General features: G+C 39.9%; 2 pseudogenes across 1 annotated transcript; both read right to left on the reverse strand.

Annotated features, from left to right (window-relative positions):
- Window positions 1-1,416: 1,416 nt before the first annotated feature.
- Window positions 1,417-2,591, reverse strand: LOC147347246 (protein FAM177A1 pseudogene; annotated as a pseudogene). The gene has a single exon (XR_015152205.1). The product of XR_015152205.1 is annotated as a protein FAM177A1 pseudogene (transcript).
- A 1,864-nt stretch (window positions 2,592-4,455) lies between these two features.
- On the reverse strand, window positions 4,456-5,399 carry LOC147347247 (olfactory receptor 2H2-like; annotated as a pseudogene).
- Window positions 5,400-6,000: the final 601 nt, after the last annotated feature.

A 6,000-nucleotide genomic window follows, 5' to 3' on the forward strand; every position in this document is an offset into this window, starting at 1 on the left:
GTCAGACTTTATTTTTCTGGGCTCCAAAATCACTGCTGATGGTGACTGCAGCCACGAAATTAAAAGACGCTTACTCCTTGGAAGGAAAGTTATGACCAACCTAGATAGCATATTCAAAAGCAGAGACATTACTTTGCCAACAAAGGTTCGTCTAGTCAAGGCTATGGTTTTTCCTGTGGTCATGCATGGATGTGAGAGTTGGACTGTGAAGAAGGCTGAGCACCAAAGAATTGATGCTTTTGAACTGTGGTGTTGGAGAAGACTCTTGAGAGTCCCTTGGACTGCAAGGAGATCCAACCAGTCCATTCTGAAGGAGATCAGCCCTGGGATTTCTTTGGAAGGAATAATGCTAAAGCTGAAACTCCAGTACTTTGGCCACCTCATGTGAAGAGTTGACTCTTTGGAAAAGACTCTGATGCTGGGAGGGATTGGGGGCAAGAGGAGAAGGGGATGACAGAGGATGAGGTGGCTAGATGGCATCACTGACTTGATAGACGTGAGTCAGAGTGAACTCCGGGAGTTGGTGATGGACAGGGAGGCTTGGCCTGCTGCAATTCATGGGGTCACAAAGACTCGGACACGACTGAGCAACTGAACTGAACTGAACTGATACCTCCTAGTGTTAATTGAATTGAGACCCTCTCTTGAAGACAGCATTTCAACCACAACTCCCTTATGAGGAAATAATCCCACACTCACTACTTTAGAAAGTGGTATTTGAGCTATTGGCTTTATTCTATTTCTAGATCATTCCTTTTGCTCCTATTTTTAAAATACATGGATTCATTTGAACCTCATGTCATTTTGGCTGAACAACTATCTAGACTAGAACTTTCCACAGTGTGGTCCTAAGCAGCCTGCATCAGAATCACCCATGGTTTTATTTAAAATGCCCATCCCAGGGCACAATCAAATGCTTTTAATCAGAAATTCTGAGTATGAAACACAAGTACTTTAATTTTTAACACCTATACCATGTGAATCTTATGAATTCTAAAGCCTGAGGAACCATGTACCTTCTTCCCTTCATACTGCTGTCATTTACTGGTATCATGACCTCTCTCCACATGCATTTACATTTTTGCATCAGATGCACAACTTTTCACTTACTAAAAGACCTGGTATCATTGCAGCCTATGTCAAAAGTAAGATGAACTTTTAAATATGCCGGCATCCCTGTTTGCATCTCCAAGGTAGATACCACTTTTCATTTCAGGTACTCATTACTGTGTCCACATCATAAACCTCAACATTCCCTAGAGCTGCTCCAGCTTTACTATCTTAAAGCAATATGTCACAAAACGACCTCTGTCCTTTTAGATTCCTTCCCATTTGCTTCCTTTAATCTTAGAATAGAGTGGAAAGATAACAAATGCTTATGCAACCATTGTTCTCTTATCAACAGTGAGAAATGTATTTTTTTTTATCGTGCTCCTTTTATTACACTCAGTAAACCATCCTTAGTATGAAATGAATGGTTAGATATATAAATATAAGACATAACATGAGAAAATCTAGGGCAAAAATCCTCATTTTAATCCAAGACCACAAATATCAGCTCCAGTTAGTCTTCATCAGCAACTTACCCATTTTTTTTTTCTTACACAAAGACAAGCTTGATAATTTAACTCTTCCTAGTTGGTGGTTAAGGCTCTAGAATGTCCTTACCTTTTTTAAAGATCATTTTAAAACCAAAGCACTAATTTGACACAGTAAAAGCACAATACAAAGATCCAAATTTCAAATCTGGCTTTTGCTAGATAGAGTTTAAGAATAAAGAAACATTCTTCCCTTTCTTGATAATAATTTAAAATATAAATAATTGTATTAAGTCCCAAGACCCATTGAATAGAGAATGTGAAAGTTTCTGGTATAAAAACTACCTTAGAAGTCTGATAGTCATTTCATTCTACAGAGGGACAGAGACTGGATTTTGTTTGCTTTCTGTAATTACTTCACAATCTCCCTCCATTTCAACATTGAGATTCACAAATGAACTGGATGCCAGCGTTTCTGGTTGATCGGACTGAACAACGGAATCAGCCTGCAGCTTATTTTGTTGGTATTGTCTTTCTGCTTCTTCTGACATTCTATTTTCTTCTTCTTCTTCTTCTTCCTCCTTCTTCATCCGGTAATACTCATCAATTGCATACTGGTATTTTGGGGTGCTGATGCCCAAAACAGATGCAATCTTCTCTCCAAGAAAGTCACAAACTGAGAGGGTGGATGTGGCAGCACGAAGCATGTGAAACCATAAGTAGGGGCCCCAGGTAAGTTTTGTCGGATCAACAGGAGGCAGAACGTCTTTCTTCTCCAGGCTGTCCACTTCATCTTCGTCTATGCTGTACTCTTCCATTGTTTCACCGCTAACAAAGTGGATGACTCTCCTTGGGACTTTCTTCTTTTTTCCTATGACTCCCAGTTCTACATTTTCAAAGCCTCTTTCATTACTCATCTGCTGTGCCGATTCCCTGAACGCCGAGGCGGCCGCAGCTCCCGAGGCATTCAGGGCTTCTCCCTCCTCACAGCTCGCTGGCTCCCGCTCCATCGCTGTCGACGCCACAGGACTGCTGGCGCGGCAGGGCCCGCCTAGCGCCAGGCCGAGAAATGTATTGTTATTTCTTACAAGTTTAGTGTCGGTTTGAGTAACTTAATGCTTTTTTAAGGAGGGAGGTGGGAGAAGGGTTCAGGATGAGAAACACGTGTACACCCGTCGCGGATTCATGTTGATGTATGGCAAAACCAATATAATATTGTAAAGTAATTATCCTCCAATTAAAATAAATAAATTTATATTTTAAAAAAAGATCACAAATAATAATTCATTTTAAAAATTTGATATGAAATCTCCAAATCAGAAACAAGTGGTACAGTTCATTAGTATAGGAAAATGGGATGGAATAGGGCCTCATACTAATTCCATCTCCTCATGCAATAGGCATCAGCAGATGGGAGGTATAGTTGATTAGACAATCTTACAGGAGAATCAAGTTTATACCCTTGATTTCAGTGAAACAAACTAGAGTAGTGAACACTTATAAGTGGTAGATAAAAATCATCAATAAATAAATTTTGGTGGATAATATGCAAAAGTCAAAAGGCATGAGGCATGGTAATCAGACCAAAGCAGGAGTTGAAGAGCAAGTGTCTCCCCATTAAGATGATAAATTAAAAATATTTTGGTTAATATCTCTATATAGCTTTGGACAATAAATTCCATGATGTTAGTGATTTTTTGTGTCTTGAAAAGTGAAAGTTGCTCAGTCATGTCTGACTCTTTGCAACCCTATGGACTATCAGTTCAGTTCAGTCGCTCAGTCGTGTCCAACTCTTTGCGACCCCATGAATCGCAGCACACCAGGCCTCCCTGTCCATCACCAACTCCCGGAGTTCACCCAGACTCACATCCATCGAGTCAGTGATGCCATCCAGCCATCTCATCCTCTGTCGTCCCCTTCTCCTCCTGCCCCCAATCCCTCCCAGTATCAGAGTCTTTTCCAATGACAATGGACTATACAGTCCATGAAATTCTCCAGGCCAGAATACTGGAGTGGGTAGCCTTTCCTTTCTCCAAGGGTATTCCCAATCCAGGGATCGAACCCAGGTCTCCCACATTGTAGGCAGATTTTTTACAAATTGAGACACAAGGGACTTATCTACCATTACATACCCAGAATCTATTGCAAAATAGATGACTAGTAAAAAAAAAAAAAAATGAATGAATAAGAATTGGATTTGATAAAAAGAAAGCCATTTCATTATGACAGAGACTCAGAATGAGGAAAAATGAAGTCAGTTCCTATCATTGGAGGCCCAGAATATTGGAGCTCAAACTAAGAAACTTGGATACAGGTTTGTAGAGCAGTAGCACCAGACAGCAGTAAGTACTGACCTCTGCTTGGCAAACACTGGTGCAATGGGGATTTCTAGGCACATCACACATCAACAAAGGACAGACTGAAGCAAGAAGGCAGAAGTAACTCAAAACTAGACCAACTGATTAGATTACCTAAGTATTTCTTGAACACTCTCTAAAAATGTTAGGAGCCTTGTTGGGACTAGATGTTTAGATGGAAGTAATAGTTGGGAAATAGAAACACTATAGTGGAGGAAAATAGAACAAAGGAAAGAGAAATCATGGAAAGGCATGAAATGTTATACTTAGTCTTTTATTTTGCAAGTTTGTGTTTCTTTTGTTGCCCCAATTCAACTATATTATGTGCTATTTAATATGACTAATAAATATATTCATTTCTACCATATACTGTACCTAAACCAGCACCATGAAGCAAATAAGGCTTAATCAATGATTGATGAATAGGACTGAAATCTCAGCTTGAGCAAACTGCAGCTCCTTTTCTACTACTCTAAGGTTGGGAGGTATATCTTCAGCTTTTTATGATAAAGTTATTTTCTTTCTCAGGTTAAGCAAACATCCAATATATGTCAACATCTTTAGTTATTCTGAATATTCCAGGTCTTCCTCCCCAGCCTTATTAGTGCCCCCTTTACCTCCTTGTTCCTTAGAGTATAGATGAGCGGGTTAAGAGTCGGCGTTACAACAGTGTAGAAAAGGGTGAGAAACTTGCCCTGTTCATGAGCATAGCGACTCTTGGGTTGAAGATAAACAGCTGTGACAGTGCCATAGAAGAGGGACACTACAAGAAGATGAGAAGTGCAGGTGCCAAATGCTTTCTTCTTCCCTGCAGTTGACTTTATTCTCAGCACAGCTTTAGCAATAGCAACGTAAGAGGAAAGGATAATAATCAAGGGCACCACCAGGAGTATAATACCAGCTATGAGTATCTGGATTTCAATGTCGGTGGTGTCTGCACTAGAGACCTGAATGAGGGCTGGAACTTCACACACAATGTCATCCACCCTCTGGTGGGAGCAGAAAGGTAACCGGAGGGTAGCAGGAGACTGAATCAGAGACTGAATCAGGCCAGTCCCCCATGCTAGGACGGCCAGCTGTAGACAAAGTTTTGGGTGCATGAGAGTGGTATATTGCAGTGATGACACACTGCCACACAGCGGTCCACAGCCATGACCACAAGCAGGACACATTCAGTGGTCCCAAGCCACAAGAATATATAGAGTTGAATGGCACAGCCAGTGTAGCTGATGGTCTTCTCTGGACCCCAGAAATTAACCAACATTTGTGGAACACAGCTGCTGGTGAAACAGAGATCTAGCAGAGATAGGTTAGAAAGAAAGTAATACATCGGGCTGTGGAGTTTTGGATCCTTCAAGGAGACAAGAATTATGACCACATTTCCTGTAATAGTTAAGCAATAAGAGATCAGAATTACTGAAAAGAGCATCCTCTCCAAATATGGCTTGTCAGAGAAGCCTAGAAGGATGAAATCACTGTGGCTGTCATTGCAGATTGTGAACATAGCTTCTAGAGCAATCGTTTCTTCAGGGAATGGTTCAAAAGAAGTTGCTCAAAGGCCTGTGAGGTTCCAGTACAGAAACAGGAGGAGGGGCAGTATGAATTATTTGATTCCTTTTTACTCAAGAATGAGAGTTTTGCATCCTTATTTTGGGAAAACAATACAAGATTTAGTGATCTGTTTTAATCTTCAATACTCATCACTCTGTTTTTCTTCCTCCTTTACATCTTCTTCATATGTTGCATTTTTAGAACTCTGCATTAGAAACAATACTTAAAATAAATATTAAACATATGTATTAGTAAAATTAACTTTATTACATATTATAATATCATTTCATCTTTGCTCTCAAAGATCATACATTTATAACATTTATCATAAAGTTTTGATACACCTTAAAGTTCAATCGTATTCTCTTTCAACTTCTTTATTCACTTTGTGCTCTTATTTCTGTGTCTTTGTATTGCAATTTGTGTGAATACCTTGCTCCCATACCTCAATCTTCATTCTTCCTTTTCCCTTTCTCTTCCTCATTCAGCCTTCCTACCACTCTCTTGATTTCTGAGCTTGAATTCTTCCTCAAATCCCTTGCATTCCTATACAC

The sequence above is a fragment of the Bos grunniens genome, chromosome 23 (genome assembly GCF_055505025.1).
Source record: "Bos grunniens cultivar Pamir isolate PY7600 chromosome 23, Bosgru_T2T1.0, whole genome shotgun sequence".
Lineage (NCBI taxonomy): Eukaryota > Metazoa > Chordata > Mammalia > Artiodactyla > Bovidae > Bos > Bos grunniens.